At 48.6% G+C, this 17,545-nt stretch overlaps 1 pseudogene; it reads left to right on the top strand.

The window, feature by feature from the left end:
- Positions 1-4,628: 4,628 nt before the first annotated feature.
- On the top strand, positions 4,629-12,223 carry LOC140708714 (uncharacterized; annotated as a pseudogene).
- Positions 12,224-17,545: the final 5,322 nt, after the last annotated feature.

Here is a 17,545-nt window from a genome sequence, read left to right on the forward strand (position 1 = left end):
GTAGTGAATAAGTCTCATGAGAGCTGATGGTTTTTATAAAGTGGAGTTCCCCTTCACAAGCTCTTTTCCCTGCTGCCATGTAAGACATGACTCTGATCCTCATTTGCTTTCACCTGTGATTGTGAAGCCTTCTCAGCCATGTGGAACTGTGAGTCAATTAAGACTCTTTTAAAATATAAATTACCCAGTCTCAGGTATGTCTTTATTAGCAGTGTGAGAACAGACGAATACAAGGCCTGAGTGTACATCTGGCACCTCATGTCTACCTAGGGCCTTGTGTTCGCCTGAGGCCTGATATCCACCCGGGATCTGGGCATCCACATGTGGCCTGATGTCCATCTAAGACCTGGTATTCTCCTGGGGCTGGGACATTTGCCTGGAACATTATGTTCAGCCAGGGCCTGAAGTTCAGCCAGGACCTTTGCGTGGTGTTCACCGGGGACCTGGGTGTCAACCAGGGGCCTGATGTCCACCTGGAGTCCAGTTTCCACCTAAGGACTAATGTCCACCTGGAGCCTGAATGTTTACATAGGGCCTGGTGTCAGCTTGGGACTTAAGTATTTACCTATGGCCTGGGTGTCCATCTGGGGACCTGATGTCCACTTTGGCCCTAGGTATCCTCCCAGTGACTGATGTCCACATGGCTCCTGAGGACCATCTGAGGCCTGGTATTAACCTAGAGCCTCATATTCAGCTGGAGCCTCATGGCCACCTTGTGTGTATCAACCTGAGGGCTGATGTCCACCTGGAGTCCAGTGACTTCCTGGGCTGTGATGAACAAACCCATGGGGCCCTGGCATCCACCTGGGGCCTAATGTTCAGATAAGATCTGGAGTTCTCCTGGCCTGGTGTCCACCTGGGCCCCTGGTAGTCATCAGGTTCTAGGAAAAAGAAAAACTTAGGCCCCAAGTGCATATAAGCCTACAAGTAGAAACTCAAGCACCAGTTTGATACCCAGGTTCCAGAAGAACACTGGGCACAAGATGAACACCAGGCCTGGGGTGAACACTAAACCCCAGGTGTGTACATAGTCCTCAGGTGGACATCAGGCACTAGATTGACACACAGGCACCTGCTGGCCACCTGGGTGGACAACTTGGGGCCTGGCTATCAACTCGAGGCCTGATACACACTTTGAGCCCATTTTCCACCTGGGGCCTGATGTCTTCCCAGTGACTGGGATCCTCCTGAGGTCTGGTGTCCATCTGAAAACCATTTATCTGTGTGAACCCTGATGTCCACCAGGGGCTGGATGTCCCCCTGGGGCTAGATGTTCACCTAGGGCCTGGTGTCCACCTGGGGCCTGATATTCACCAGAGGCTTAGTTATCCACCTATGGCCATCTGGAGCCAGATGTCCACCTGAGGCTTGGTGTGCACCTCAGACCTGGTATCTGCCTGGGCTTGGGTGTTCATGTGGGGCCTGATGTCCACCTAAGACCATGTGTTCACCTGGAACCTGGGTGACCATCTGGGTTCTGATGTTCAGCTGGGGCCCAGAGTTCAGCTGGGGACTGGGTCAACCTTCTGCCTGATGCACACCTGGGGACTAGGTACCCACCTGGGCTCCGGTGTTCACTGGAGCATGATAGCTACCTGGGGCCTTGTATTTATCTAGGACCAATATGTCCAGTTGGGGTCTGAGTGTCCTCATGGGTCCTGGAGATTCCCTGGGGTCTGGTGTCTGCCTTAGGCCTAAGTGTACATCCATGGCCTGATGTCCACCTGGGGATGGATATTCAGTAGGGGCCTGAGTGTCCACCTGGTGCGTGATGTCTCCCTGGGGCCTGGTGTTCATCTGAGGCTTGATATCCACCTGGGGCCTGGACATTTGCCTGGAACCTGATGTATAGCTGGTGCCTGAAGTTCATCTATGCCTGGTGTCCCCCTGGGGACAGGTAGTCAACTGGGGCCTGAAGTCCTCCTAGAGTTCAGTGTTCACCTGGGGCTTAAAGTCCACCAAGGGCTTGGGAGTCCAAATAGGGCCTGGTGTCAGCTTGAGACTTGTATATGTAGCTGGGGCTTGTTTGTCCATTTGGAGCCTGATTTTTTACTTGTTTTTTTTTTTGTTAATCTGGGGTCTAGTGTCCACCTGGGGCCTAGGCATCCACCTGGGGACTGTTCTACAGCTGGAAACTGCTGACTACCTGTGGCCTGGTAATCACCTAAGGCTTTGTGTTGACTTAGGTACTTGGTGCCAAACTGTTGACTGCTGTTCACCTGGGGTATGGAGTCCACCTGGGGAATATTGTTCCCCTGGGGCCTGGATGCCAGTCTGGGGCTTGTTGTACACCTGTATCTTAGATCTCCAGATGGGGGTGTGTTTTCTGCTTGGCTGCAGCAGTCCACTTGGGGTTTGAGTGTCAACCTAAGGCCTGATGTCTATGTGGAACCTAGGGTTCACCTGAGACCTGATATCCACCTGTGGCCTCAATGTCCAAATGGGGCCTGATGCCCATCTGGACCCTGAGTGTCCACCTGTGGCATGGATGTCCACTGGTACCTGATGTCCACCAGGAGACTAATGTCCACCTAAGACCTGGTGTTCACCTGGAGTCTGATGTTCAGCTGAAGACTGGATTTCCACCTGGAGCCAAGGTATCCACCCAGGGACTGGTGTTGAACTGAGGCCTCTCGACCACCGGGGGACAAGGTATCCACACTAGGCTTGATGTCCACCTGTGACCAGATGTCCATCTTGATCCTGGGTGACCACATTAGGTCTGATGCCCAGCTGGGGACTAGGTGCCCACTAGGGGCTTCCTGTTAACCTGGGGACTGGTATCCATCTGGGTCCTAATGACCACTGGGTTGTATTATTCACCTAGGGCCTGGTGTCCACTTGGGGCCCGAGTGTAACCTTGGACCTGGGCACCCACCTAGGACTTGGGTGTCAAACTGGCGCCTTGGTGTGCAGTTAAGACATCATGTGAACCTGGCCCCTGAGTGTATACATGGGGCCAAATGACTACTGGGGGTCTGAATGTCAACCTAGAATCTGAGGTTTACTAGGGGCCTAGGTATCCACCTGGGTCCTGGTTTCTTCCTGGGGCCTAATGTTCACCTGAGCCTGGGTGTCAACCTGGGGCCTGATGTAAACCTCTAGTCCAGTGTCCACCTTGGGCTTGATGTCAACCTGGAGCCTGATGTCCACCTGAGGACTGATGTTCACCTTTGACCTGATGTCCACCTGCAGACTGTTTATCCACCCATGGCGTGATGTTCACCTGGGGCCAAATGTCCAACTGTGACCAGATGTGCACCTGGAACCTAGGCATCCACATGGGGCCTGATGTTCAGCTGGGCTGGGACCTGGAGTTCACCTGAGGCATGATGTCCACCTGAAGCTTGATGTTCATCAGGGGGCTGGGTGTCCACCTGGGGACTGATATCCACCTGGAGACTAGGTACCCACCTGGGATCTGGTGTTCACTCGAGATTGGTGTTCAGCTGTGGCCTAATGTCCACCTGGGTCATGGTGTCTACCTTGGACTAGGTGCTTACCTGGAAGCTGGAAGCTGGTGTTCACTGGGGGCCTAGTGTGCACCTGAAGGCTGGGGGGTGCACCTAGGGCCTGGTGTCTACCTGGTGGAGCCTAATATTCATCTGGAATCTGATATCTACCTGGGGCCTTACAGTTACCTGAGGTCTGGGCATCCAACTAGGGCTTGAGTGTCCTCTTGGGGGCGTTGAATTTTACTGGGGACTCCTGTCTGCCTTGGACCTGGGTGTACATCTGTTGCCTAATGTACACCTTGAGAGGGATGTCAACCTGAGGACAGATGTCCTCTGAGGGTCTCAGTGTCCACCTGGTGCCTGATGTCTACCTGGGGCCTTGTGTTCACCTGGGACCTGTTATCCACCTAGGGCCTGGGCATCCACGTGGAAACTGATGTTCAGCTGGAGACTGGATATCCACCTGGGGCTTAGGGATCTACCCAGAAACTGATGTCAAACTGGGGCCTGATGTTTACCTGGGGACTAAGTATCCATGTGAGGCTTGATGTTCATCTGCGGCCAGATGTCCATCTGATGCTTGATGTCCACCTTAGTCCTGGGTGTCTACTGGAGACCTCATGTCCAACTAGAGCTTAGGAACCCACTGGGAGCTTCGTGTAAACCTGGGGACTGGTATGCAGCTGGGTCCTAATGATCCCCTGGGTCATAATATTCACCTAGGGCCTGGTGTCCACTTGGGGCTTGAGTGTCAACCTTAGGTCTTGTGTCCATCTTTGACCTGGTGTCCACCTGGGACTTGAGTATCAACCTGAGGACTTGGTGTCCAGTTAAGGTGTCATGATCACCTGGGGACTGAATGTCAACCTGGGGTCTGATGTAAACCTCTAGTTCAGTATCCACCTGGGCCTGGTCTTCACCTGGGGTCTGCTGTTTACCTGGGCCTTGCTGTCAACCTGGGGCCTGATGTAAACCGCTAGTTCAGTATCTATCTGGGGCCAGATATCTTCCTAGAGACTTATATTCCCTTTTGACCTGATGTCCACCTGGGGACTTGCTATCCATCCGTAGTCTGATGTTCACCTGGGGACAGATGTTCAACTGTGGCCAGAAGTGCACCTGGAGTCTGGGCTTCCACCTGGAGCCTGATGCTTAGCTGGGGCTAGGGTCTACATGGAGAATGATGTCCACCTGAAGTTTGATGTTCACCTGGGGCCTGATACCCACCTGGTGCCCAAGTATTCTCATGTGCTTAATGTCCACCAGTTGGCCTGGTGTTCATCTGAGGGCTTGGTGTCAACCGGTGGCTTTACGTACACCTGGATTCTAGTGTCCTCCTGGGGCCTTATGCCTACCAGGAATCTGGTGCACCCCTGGGGCCCAGTATCCACCTGGAGTCTGGGTGTCCACCTGGAGCCTAATGTGGAGCTTGTGCTGAGTGTCAGCCTGAGGCCTGATGTCTACCTGTGGCACAGGTGTTTACCTGGGGCTTGTTGTTTACCTGGGGACTAATGTCAATCTTGAGCCTAGGTATCCACCTGGGGAAGAGTGTCCAGCTGCAGCCAGATGTCCACCTATGGCCTGCAACATGGTTATTATCCTAAGGCCTGTATTAGTCCACACTGTTATAAAAAACTACATGATACTTGGCAATTTGTGAGGAAAAGCAGTTTTAAATGACTGGCAGTTCTGCAGGCTTAATATGGAGCATGACTGGGAGGGCTTGGCAAACTTACAATCATGATGTAAGGCCAAGAGGAAGCAAGCCCTTTTTACCACGGGGGAGGAGGATGCAGAGAGAATGGGGAAGTGCTACACACTTTCAGATAACCAGATCTTGTAAGAACTCTACCACGAGAACAGCAAGTGAGAAGTCTGCCCCCATGATTCAATCACCTCCCACCAGGCCCCTCCTTCAACATGTGAGGATTACAATTCAACATGAGATTTGGGTGGAGACAGAGAGTCCAACTATATCAGGCCTGATGCCCACCTGGAGTCGTGTCTACCTGGGGCCTAATGTAGACATGAGGCCTGGGCATCCACCTAGGACCCCATGTTAAGATAGGGTCTGGAGTTCTTTTGGTGTCTAGTGTATACCTGGGGCCCAGATGTATATGTAGAGCCTGATGTTTCAGATGGAAACTTGGGCCCCAGGTGCTCATCAGATCCTAGGGGAAAACTCAGGCTTCAGGTGCACATCAGGCTCCAAGTGGACACGTAGGCCCCAGGTTGATACCAAGATTTCAGGTGGACTCTGGGTCCCAGAAAAACACCCCACCCTAGGTGGACATCTGAACCTGAGTAGACATCAGGCCCCAGATGGACATCCGGCCCCAGGTAGATTCCTAGGCCCCAGGTGAATACTCAGTCTCCAGCCCTAGGGGAATTCAGTCTTAGGTGACTGAGGACTGGTGTTCCTCTGAGGCCTCATGTATACCTGGACCCTGGGAGTGCACATGGAGCCAGATGTCTATAAAGGGCCTGAGTGTCCACTGGGGCCTGAGGTTCACCAGGAGCACAGACATTCACCTAGGACCTGGTGTCCACCTAAAACCTGGTGTTCACCTAGGGCCTGGGTGACCACCTGGGATCTGATGTTCAGCTGAGGCCCAGAGTTCAGCTGGTGCCTGTGTGTCATCCTGGTACCTGATGCACATGAGAGGACTAGGTGCCCACCTGAAGACGTGTTCATGTGGAACTGGTGTTCAGCTGTGGTTTGATGACCAACTGGGTCCTGATGTCCTCCTGGCATCTGCTGTCCACCTGGGACTGCATGCTTACCTAGGGCCCGGTGTTCCCCTGGGGCCTGGTGTGCACCTGAGACCTGGGGTCCTCTTGGGGCGTGATGTACACTTGTGCCTAGTATTCACTTGGGGCCTCATATCCATCTGGAACATCATGTCCACTTGGGGCCTTGTCGTTACCTAGAGACTGGGTGTCCTCCTGGTGCTTGAGTGTCCTCCAGGGGCCTGTAGTTCTCCTGGGGCCTGGGTGTACATCTCTGGCCTGATGTCCACCTTGGGATGGATGTCCGCCTGGGGACAGATGGTCACTTGTGGCCTGAGTATCCACCTAGGGTCTAATGTCTACCTGGGGCCTGGTGTTTCTCTGAGACCTTATATGCATCTGCGGCTTTGACATCCATTTGAGGCCTGATATCTACCTAAGACTTGGTGTTTAATTGGGGCATAGATTTCTTCCTGGAGCCTGATGTTCATCTGGAGCCTGAAGTTCACCTATGCTTGCTGTCTACCTGAGGTCTATGTGTCAACCTGGGGCCTGATGACCACCTTGAGTTGAGTGTTCACCTGGGGCCTGATGTCTACCTGGAGTCTGGGTGTCCACAAAGGGCCTGATGTTGACTTGGGACTGAAGTATTTACCTAGGGCCTGGGTTTCTACTTAGAGCCTGACTTCTACCTGGTTCATTGTGTCAACCTGGGGCCTGATGTCCACTTAGGGCCTAGGTAATGTCCTTATGACTAAAGCCCACATGGGGGCTGAAACCCTCTCAGACCTTGTGTTAACCTAGGGCCTAGTGTCCACCTGGGACCTGCCTGCAACCTGGTGACCCCCTGGGGTCAAGGTATCCACCTTGGGCCTGATGACCAACTGGGGCTTAAGGATCTACCTAGAGACTAGTGTCAACCTGGAACCTGATGTCCACTTGGGGTCTGGTGTACACCTTGGGCCTGATGTCCACCTGGGCACGGGTGTACACTTTGGGTCAAGTGTGCCCCTGAAGCCTGAGCGTCAAGCTGGGTCTTGATGCACACTTTTAGTCAAGTGTTTAACTGGGGCCTGATTTACACCTGTAGACTGGGTATCCACCTGGGGACTGATGCCCACTTGCAGCCAGATGTCCACCTGGCACCAAATGTCTACCTGGAGTCTGGGTGTCCACCTTGAACATGATGTATTCCAAGAGACTAGGCATGCACATTTGGCCTGGGGTCCCCCTGGTTCCTGATATCTACCTGAGGCTGGTATTGAACTGGGGCCTGTGTGTTCACTTGGAGCCCAATGTTCATTTGGAACCTGGTGTTCACTTCTGACGTGGGTATCCACCTGGATCCTGATGTTCATCTGGGGAGTGGATATAGACCTGGGACCTGATGGCCACCTATGGTATATGTAACCCAACCACCTGGGGCCTGGTGTTCACCTGGGGCCTGATATCCACCTGGTACCTGTGTGTCAATCTAGTGCCTGGTGTCCACTTGAGGACTAGGTAGACACCTGAGGCTTGGTGTTCACCTGGGGCCTGGTGTTCCTCTTGTACTCAGTGTCCACCTGGACCCTGCATATCACCCTATGGCCTAGGTGGCCACTTGGAGCTTTATGTGCACCTGGGGCTTGAGAGTTTCCTAGTATCTGATGACTACTGGGGCCCAGGTGTACGTTGGGCCCATCCACATGGGACATCAGGATCCAGGTGTACACCCAGGCTCCATGTGGACACCAGGACAGGAGAACTCCAGCCCTTATCTGAACATCGGGTCCTAGGTGGATGCCCAGGCCCCATGTGTACATCAAGCCCCAGGTATACACTGGACTCCAGGTGAACACCAGCACTCAGTTGGATACACACACTCAAGGTGGACACTAGGCCCCAGGTGGATTCCTACATACCAGGTGTACATCAGGTCTCAGGTGGACACCTGGACCCCAGGTGGATACCAGGCTCTAAATCAATACCAGGTCTCAGGTTGTCCTCAGGAACCATGTGGACATTAGTCATCAGGAGGTTACCTAGGCCCAAAGTGGACATCAGACCCCATGTCGACACAAGAACTGGTTGGAAGTCAGGCCCCAGGTAGATACCCAGGCCCTAGGTAAATACTTAGGTCCCAAGATAACAGCAGGCCCTGTGTGAACTCTCAGAACTCAGGTGGACATCAGGCCTCAGGTGTACATCTGAGTTCATCTGGAATCTGGTGTTACAGGCCCCATGTAAACACCAGGCCCTAGGTAGATACCCAATCCCTAGGTGGATATCAAAGCTCAGATTGACACAAAAACCCCAGTAGACATGATGTACCAATGAATATCCAGGCCCCAGGTAAATACCTAGGCCCCAAAATGACACCAGGGTCTATGTGGACACACAGGCCCCAGGTAGGAAACAGGCCCAAGGTGGACACTGGACTGGACATCAGGTCCTAGGTTGACAACCTTGCTTCAAGTTGACACCAGGCCGCAAGTGAACGGCTGGACACTAGTCCCCTGGTGAATACCTAGGCTCAAGGTTGACATCAGGCCCCGTGTGAACACAAGACCCCAGATAGACACTTATGCCCCTTATGCCCTAAGTGGACATCCAGCTTCAGGTGGTTCCCCAGTTCCAAGGTTAACATCAGGACCCAGATGGGCATCAGTTATCAAGTGGATTCCTAGTCCTCAGGTGAATATCAGGCCCTAGGTGGATACCTGGCCCCAGGTGGATACCAGGATCCTGGTAGACCTCAGGTCCCAAGAAGACACTAGAACCCAGGAGTACATTAGGCCACAGATTAACACCAAGGCACCAGATGAATACCAGGCCAACTTGTGGACATCAGGCCTGAGAAGTGTCCTTGGGTCCCAGATGGATATCAGGCCCCAGGTGAACATCCAGCACCCAGATGAACATCAAGCTTCAGGTAGACCTCATGCCCCAGGTGAACTCCAGGCTCCAGCTGAACATCAGGCCCCAGGTGGATGCCCAGGTTCCAGGTGCACATCTGACCACAGTTGGACATTCAACCCCAGGTGACCATCAGGCCACGATTGAATACATGGTTTCCAGGCGGATATCAGGTCAAAGGTGAACATCACTCCCCTAGTGGACATCAGGCCCAAGGTGGACACTGAACTAGAGGTTTACATCAGGCCACATATTGACACCTAGTCCCAGATGAACATCAGGCCCCAGGTGGATACCCAGGCTCCCAGTGAATTTCAGACACCAGGTTGACATTTAGGCCCCCATTGGTCATTTGGCCTCATGCAAACTCAGACCCCAGGTGCACATGATGTCTCAACTGGACACCAACCTCTAGTTTGATACCCAAGTCCCAGGTGGACACCAGGTCCAAGGCTGACACTCAAGCCCTAAGTGAACACCACACTCTAGGTGAATAATTCAACCCATGTGGTCATTAGGACCCAGCTGGATACCAGGCCCCAGGTTAACACAAGGCCCCCGGTGGGCATCTAGGCACCAGCTGAACATCACGCCCTATGTAAACACCTGGGTCTCAGGTGAACACTGTGCCCCAGGTGGACATCAGGCCCTAGGTGGATACGGGGCCACAGGTGGACTTCTAGCCCCTGGGAGACATCCAGCCCCAGGTGGACATACTGTTTCCATGGATAGACCATTCCCAGGTGGACATCAGCCTCAATAGGATGGCAGTCACCAGGTAGACATCAGGCCTCAAATGGACATCAAGTTCCCAGACGTACAGCAGGCCTCAGCTGAACCCCAGACTCATGTGGACATCAGAACACAGGTAGACACCATGCCTTAGGGAGATACCTAACTTCAAGTGGACATCAGACCCAAAGTGGACACCCAGTCCCCAGGTGGACAATCAGGGCCCAGGCACATATCAGGCCTTAAGTGGACACCCAGGCCCCAGGTTGATATCCAGCTCCCAGGTGATCACCAGGCCCCAGGAAGACACCAGGCCTTAGGTGAACAACAGGATGCAGTAGGTCATCAGGCCACAGCTAGATACAAGTCCCTGGTGAACATAAGGCCCCAGTGGGACATAGATCTAAAGCAGACATCAGGCCCCAGGTGGACATACAGACCCGAGGTAGAATTCACCCTGAGGGGAACATTTGGCCCCAGGTGCACATCAGGCCCCAGGTGAATACCCAGTCCCCAAGTGGACATCAGCCTGCAGGTCAACCACAGTCCCCAGGTGGCTACCCAGTCTGCAGGGTAACATTAGGCCCGTGTAGGATCCCAGGCCCCAAGTGGATTCCTAGGCCCCTGGTGAACATCAGGTACAGGTGTCCAAGAGGCCCTGGGGAAACATAACTGCGTACAGGTAAGGAGTTGACCTCTGGGGAGGGTGAGCAGTCAGCAGCCCAGTGGGGTCCTGAGTAGGTCTTCTGGAAGGAGGAGGCTGAGGGGATGGAACCTTAAAGAAGAAACCTCACTTCCTTGGTGACAGATCCTAATGGAACTTAGAAATCTGGTAACCAGGCCAGGTACGGTGGCTCACACCTGTAATCCCAGCACTTTGGGAGGCCGAGGTGGGCAGATCATGAGGTCAGGAGTTCGAGACCAGCCTGACCAACATGGTAAAACCCCCATCTCTACTAAAAATAAAAGAATAACTAGCCGGGTGTGGTGGTACAAGCCTCGTGCTTGTAATCCCAGCTACTCAGGAGATTGAGGCAGGAGAATTAATTGAACCCAGGAGGCGGAGGTTGCAGTGAGCCAAGATCGTGCCACTGCACTCCAGCCTGGGCAACAGAATGAGACTCTATCTAAAAAAAAAAAAAAAAGAAGAAGAAGAAGAATTATTCTGGTAACCAGGCACCCACATCCTAGGGTCAGCCCTGTAACCAGCTCACTTGGTGGGAGACGCTCATGAGAACAAGATGTTCCTGCGCTGCATCCCCACATCTCGAGGCTGCTGCTTCAGGAATGGCAGGAGTGAGACTTTCTTTTACGACGATGCCCATGTAGGCTCATCCCTCACCCCAGATGCCTCTGGCCATGTGGCAGAAGCCCCCCCAGTTACCTACCACAGGACAGGAGTCACCAGGTAGACAGCAGGTCCTAGATGGACACCAAGGCCCCCGATGGAGCTACCAGGCCAGGCCTCACCAGTGATCCCACCAGTGCCACATCTGCACATTGTCCTTGTCCAGCTGGAGCCTCTGGAGCTCATTGAGACACAGGCACATGGTGAAGTCACCTGCAGTCTGGAAGGCTTTCCAGGGTTGATGTTTTCAGGCTGAAATTCCTTTAAATTCGGTGGGGTTGTTTTCATGTTTAGAAATTCCGGGGGAAAGTGAGTGATATTGGTGACCTTTCTCCTTTTTCAGCTCCTGCTTCAGGTGCAGAAATACAGCTATTTCCAGTGCCAGCTGTTGAGCCAGTGCCAGCACCAGGGGAAGGACCCCTCCAGGGACAGTGCTTGAGCTAGAGGCAGCTCCAGAGCCCTCCTGCCCCTGGCATGGGATTGCCCAGGAGCAGCCCAGTGAGGAGCTGCCTGACTTCATAGCACCTGCTGTAGAGCCACCAGCCTCCGCTCTTGAGCTGAAAGTGTGGCTGGAGCTAGAGGTGACAGAGAGGGGGTGACCAGCATAGCCCCAGCCAGCAGCTCCCTCACTGCTTCCAGTCCGGGGCTCAGTAGAAACCATGGAGGCAGAGACCAGGGTGTGCAACCTGGGCTCCTCTGCCTCACTGGAGAGAGACTTGTCTCATTCAGCAGAGCAGCAGCCCAGCTGCTGAAGGGTCTGCTGCTACTGCTGCTGGGGGTATTTGCCTGCCTGTAGGAGAGCAGGAAAAGGAGTCTGTGAGCAGGGGTTCCAGCAGGTCCTCCTGCTCCCAGAGGCGGCCTCCTCCTCCACACATGGAGGTTTGCCCTCAGCTGGAGGTCTGGGTCATTTGCCTATAATGTGCTGCCCAGGATGGGCTCTTCTTGACAGGAGGACAGGGGGTGAGGAGGCCAGGGAGCCTCTCCAAAGGAAGCTTTTAAACTCAGCAGCTACACCCCAGAATCTCCATGCCTCCACCTGCCCAAGGATTTATCCATAGCGCAACTATGAATTTCAAGTTTCTACAATAACATTGAAATAAAGTTTGACTTTTTGAAACTTCCATGACTTCTTTCACTCCCTAATACTGTAGATGGTGTTTTTGAGGCGATGTTGAAAACCTCTACTAGTTGTGGGTTTTGTTGTGGTTCTTTGTGTGATTAAATTACCATTTGATCAAGTGATACTGAAAACCCTTCAGGTATGGCTTTTAGAAGACTTTGACCTACTTTTGCTTGTGTTGACTCTCCCTCCAGCTTTTTGGAAAGAGGGATCAAGTAGGTTCATTTCTCAGGCAGATCAATCACCTTTTGCCATCATAGTTTTAGCATCCGTTTCCAAAATTTGGTGTACAAGTTGATATGTTGGTGTTTTTAGCTAATCTGGGGTTAAAACAGAATGCCATAGATGAGGAAGCTTATAAACAAATGTATTTCTCTCAGTCCTGAAGATGAAGTGGTCAGCAGATTCCAGTCTGGTGTGGGCTTGCTTCTGGTTCATAGACAGCCATGTTTCTACTATGTCCTCACATGACACAAGGGGTGAGGGAGTTCTCTATGGTGCCTTTGATAAGGGCTACTTATCCCACTCCTGTGGTCCCTGCCTTCATGATCTAATCATCCCCCAAGGCCCTACCTCCAAATATTATCACATAGGGAATTAGATTTCAACACTTGAACTTGAGGGGGACAATAACATTTGGTTTATAGCATCAGGTAACCCAGAGCCTGGTGCACTCAAAGGAAATCCAAAATCTTCTATAAGTATTTGCTGGTCCCCTCTGGGCTTAGAGAAATCTTTAATTGCAGCTCTTGATTCAGCTTGGTCCAAGCTTAAATTCTGCATTTGCCTGCATAACTTGTCCATGGGACAGAGGGAAGTTTAGATGCAACTGACCATTTGAGTTTTAGGACAATTGATGGAGGAGGGCTTGGCATCTGGATGAGAAGTGGAGGGAGAATAGAGCAAAGGTGCAGAAAGAGAGTGAGCACAATGAGAAAGGGGAAGAGGGACATCTGGTCATAAGGGCCAACTGGAGGTCAGGGAAGGTAATTTTCCTTGGATTTTAAACCTGGACCACATATCACATCAGAATCACCTGAGGGAGACATTTTCAAAGCATATTCCTGGGTTTCTTCTCTTGGAAATTTTTATTTCTTAAATCTTGAGTTGTGCCAATTTATCTGTATTTATCATAAGAATTTTGGATAATTCTCACTTATCCAGAACTCCAGGTGATACCTCACAAGAGAGACTGCTACACCATGATGCATGGGCAAGACTGCAACTTTAAGAAGTGTGACTTTTATTGCTGCTGAATTATTTTATCTCATACCCAATTGAAAGTAAAGGCTATAAAGTGCTTAGGCTGAACACAAAGTCCTCTGCCATAGGGAACACCTTCAGCAGCCACACTAGGAGAGGGATGGGTGCTAATGGTGGAGTGGGTGGCTCTTCGCTTCTGACAGGGTGTCTGCTTATGTGTTAAACAAAATAGCACGGTATATATTTCATTAAGAAATCTGCTAAAAAATGAAATAAAATAAGTTCATGTTCTTAAGAGGCACAGTATTTGCTACGGCAGCAAGACCAAAAGGATTATCAAAAATGTGCATAGTAGTTACAAACATTTTTGCATAAATAAAACAATGTATCTACATATGACAATAACTCATGCAAAAAATATTTTTAACTGAGATTGAAATCATTTTATACACAACTAATATTATCACTGTATTTTTAGGTAATATATTGTTTATATATAGATGTTATAAATAATACTTATTTAAGTTATTCATCATTTATACAACAAATAATTCTTTGGAATCTACAAAATGCTGGTTTTGTTCTAGGCACTGAATGTAGAAATTAAAATATAATATTTGTTCTTAGCGTGTGGTAGGTTAAAAAATACAAAATAGGCCAGTCACAGTGGCTCACATCTGTCATCCCAGCAGTTTGGGAGGCTGAGACAGGTGGATTACCTGAGGTCAGGAGTTCGAGACCAGCCTGACCAACATGGTGAAACCCCATCTCTACTAAAAATACAAAATTAGCCAAGGGTGGTGACACATGCCTGTAATCCCAGCCACTCTGGAGGCAGAGGCAGGACAATCGCTTGAAACCAGGAGGTGGAGGTGGCAATGAGCCGAGATTGCACCATTGCACTCCAGCCTGGGCAATAAGAGTGAAACTCTGTCTAATATATACAGGTTGTACTGCTGCAAACAAGTTACTAATAAAAAACTTCAGGAAACCTAGTGTGATTATTTTTAATAGAAATGGATATTTTAATACAGGTCTCTTGTTTTTTCTTGTGGAAATAAATGACAAGACGGAATTTCTGAGTGTTTGGTGTCTGAATATTTCAGTAGAGCAGGTATGGTCAGTTTTTCAGAGACATTTTACCATCTTACTTGCCCATCGGCAACTCATAAGATATTATGTGGAACAACATCCTCTCCAACAACCTCTACTAGCAGTCTTTGTAAAGTTTGTCAATTAAATAGGTGTTTGTTTTTGTTTTTGTTTTCATTTTTTGAGACAGTCTCACCCTGTCACCCAAGCTATAGTGCTGTGTCGTGATCTTGGCTTACTGCAGTGTCTGCCTTCCAGGTTCAAGTGATTCTCTTGCCTTGGCCTCTGAAGCAGCTGGGACTACAGGTGTCCCCCACCACACCCAGCTAATTTTTATAATTTCAGTAAAGACGGGGTTTCATCATGTTGGCCAGGTTGTTCTCAAACTCCTGACCTCAGATGGTCCACCCGTCTCAGCCTCCCAAAGTGCTGGGATTACAGTCATGAGCCACCGCACTTGACTGGATTTTCTTTTCATTTTTTTCCTTTTTTAAAATACATACTTTAAGTTCTGGAATAAATGTGTAGAACATGCAGGTTCATTAGATAGGTACACATGTGTCATGGTGGTTTGCTGCAAAATGGGTGTAGGTTTTGCAGGTAATTGTTATATTATTAAAAGATAACAGAATACCTAGCTAAAAAAAATGCGAGGAGGCATTGATGGGCATATGTTTACCGAGTACATCTTGACTTCAGAATTAAAACTAATCCAATTTATGCCTCTGCAGTCCAATAAAATTTTTCCTTAAGAATCCCGAGATCAGACATTAATTTCAGCCACCACTCCAATATGGTTTTCCGCCTACTCACTGCAACGAAGCTGGTCATATCAAAACATAAGTGCTATCCATATTGTTAAATTATAAATTGAACTGTAACTCCTCGGCCTTTGTCTTAATTTATGTATCGGCAGCATTGCACACAGTTAATCTCCACCTCCTCTTCGTGAAACTTTTCTTGATAGAATTGCAGAACACTTAACCTACTTTCCCTCACCACGTTTTTGATAATTACCCCTAGTCCTTCTGTGCAAGTTTCATCTTCACTATTTTTTAAATGTTAGAGAACCATTAGCCTCAGGACTTTGACTTCTTATCTTTCTTATCTTTGCTTTTTTGTGTCATTCATTTCCTGATAGTTCATATTACACCTAAACTCTGGACACTACACCCAACACTCCCTGATTATCCACTTGGATGTCAGTTAGGAATCTCAAAATTAGTATGTCTATATGGAGCCACTGGTACTCCCCAAACTTTCTCTTCCCCATTCTGTTTAATGGTAATTCCCGTTTTATAGTTTCTCAGTTCAATATACTTGGTGTCCCCTTTTAATTCTGTCTCTGTAGCTCTGTCACTCTCTTTCTGTGTCTGATTCTCTCCCCCCTCTCCTCTCTCTCTTGCTCACTGTCACTTTTGCTCTCTCTCCGTTTCACACACACACAGACACACACAGACACACACACATATTTTCAGATCTGATGTGTATGGATTCCTGCCAGCTTTACCTTTAAAGTGTAGTAATTCCAGATGTTGTTTCCAAATTCACCTTCCCACCCCCACCACTTGGTAACTGTAGCGCTTCCCTTCCAGGGTCAAGGCTCTACTGCAGAGATTTCTTGGGGGAAATAATGAGAACTATTATACATTCTTAATTCAAGGATCCTTAAAATTATAGGATCGCCATATTTGATACTGATTTAAGTTTCTGTCATTGCCCTTTTTTCAATCCAGTCTCCACACAGCGACCACAGTATGCAAGTAGAAGTCTCAGCCGTTATCTCCACACTCCTTCTTTAATGTCCCTACTCCATTGCTTCTTTTCTCCTTTATAAGTGTTTCAGCTTAATGAAGCCGGGCAACTTTACATATTTTTCCATGAGATGGAGATCTCTTGGTGTAAGGTAAATGATCAGTAAATATTTTCAAATAACAGAATCCATGAATAATAGCTTTGTTTCTTTGAGAGTACATATACTTATAAAAGTCAAGAAAATAGATTGGTCAAGAGAATTCTGCTTGTTTTGATTTTGTTATCACTCGATTAGATTAGCTGTGTTACTATAAATGTCAGCGTGGAAAGCTATAAGCATTTCCAAGACTTTAAAATGAAAGGCATGAAATTTAAATATCTGCTCCTTTTATTCGAGCCACCAAAAAACACAACTTTTTAAATATATTTTACATATGTATAAAATCTAAATTAATTTTTCTCTCTTTATCCCTCAATACTTTTTAGTTATTAATGTCATTATTTTTTAATCCACTTCAATAACATTTTAAAATATATTTTCAACTTCATAAAGAATATCTTTGTGTTCCACTGAATAGCTTGCCAAATAATAAAACATTAGCAGTAAATTTCCCCATAAACATTATTTAATTTGTTTGGTTGAACATAGATTTCCTACTCTCAACTCATAATTTCATTCAAGTATAATATATCCTACTTGACCTTTGCGAGGTTTTCATACCCTGTATTTGTCATTGAAATTGGTTTTTGCTATTTGAACCACAAGTTTATAAATGTATTGCTGGTTAGACTGGTCTGTAGAATCCTTTGTTTTGATTCTGTGGTTTATTCATTAGAAAGTAGCTGTGCTACTGTAAATTTTGAGGTCAAAAGCTTAAAGCATTTTATATGTTTTAAAACAAAGTGCATGGCATTTAAATACCTATTCCTTAAAATTTGGAAGAAAGGTTAACACCATGTAAACCCAGAGCCTGTAGTTTCAGATTAGTAGCATGTAGACATTTTCAATTTCTTCTAAAGTTGGAAAAAATAAGCATTTTGTATTCATAGAATTCTTGATAACAGAATGTAAATACTTAACTTTCACTTAAAAGAAATTTGGTTACATTGGAAGGAAATTTGGCTAATATAAGTTAAATACATTTCTAATTAAAACAATAATTTAAGATAAATAATGCTCAAAGAACAGTGGTCATTACATTTATTCCAGTG

Source organism: Chlorocebus sabaeus, chromosome 16 (assembly GCF_047675955.1).
Source record: "Chlorocebus sabaeus isolate Y175 chromosome 16, mChlSab1.0.hap1, whole genome shotgun sequence".
NCBI classification, from domain to species: domain Eukaryota; kingdom Metazoa; phylum Chordata; class Mammalia; order Primates; family Cercopithecidae; genus Chlorocebus; species Chlorocebus sabaeus.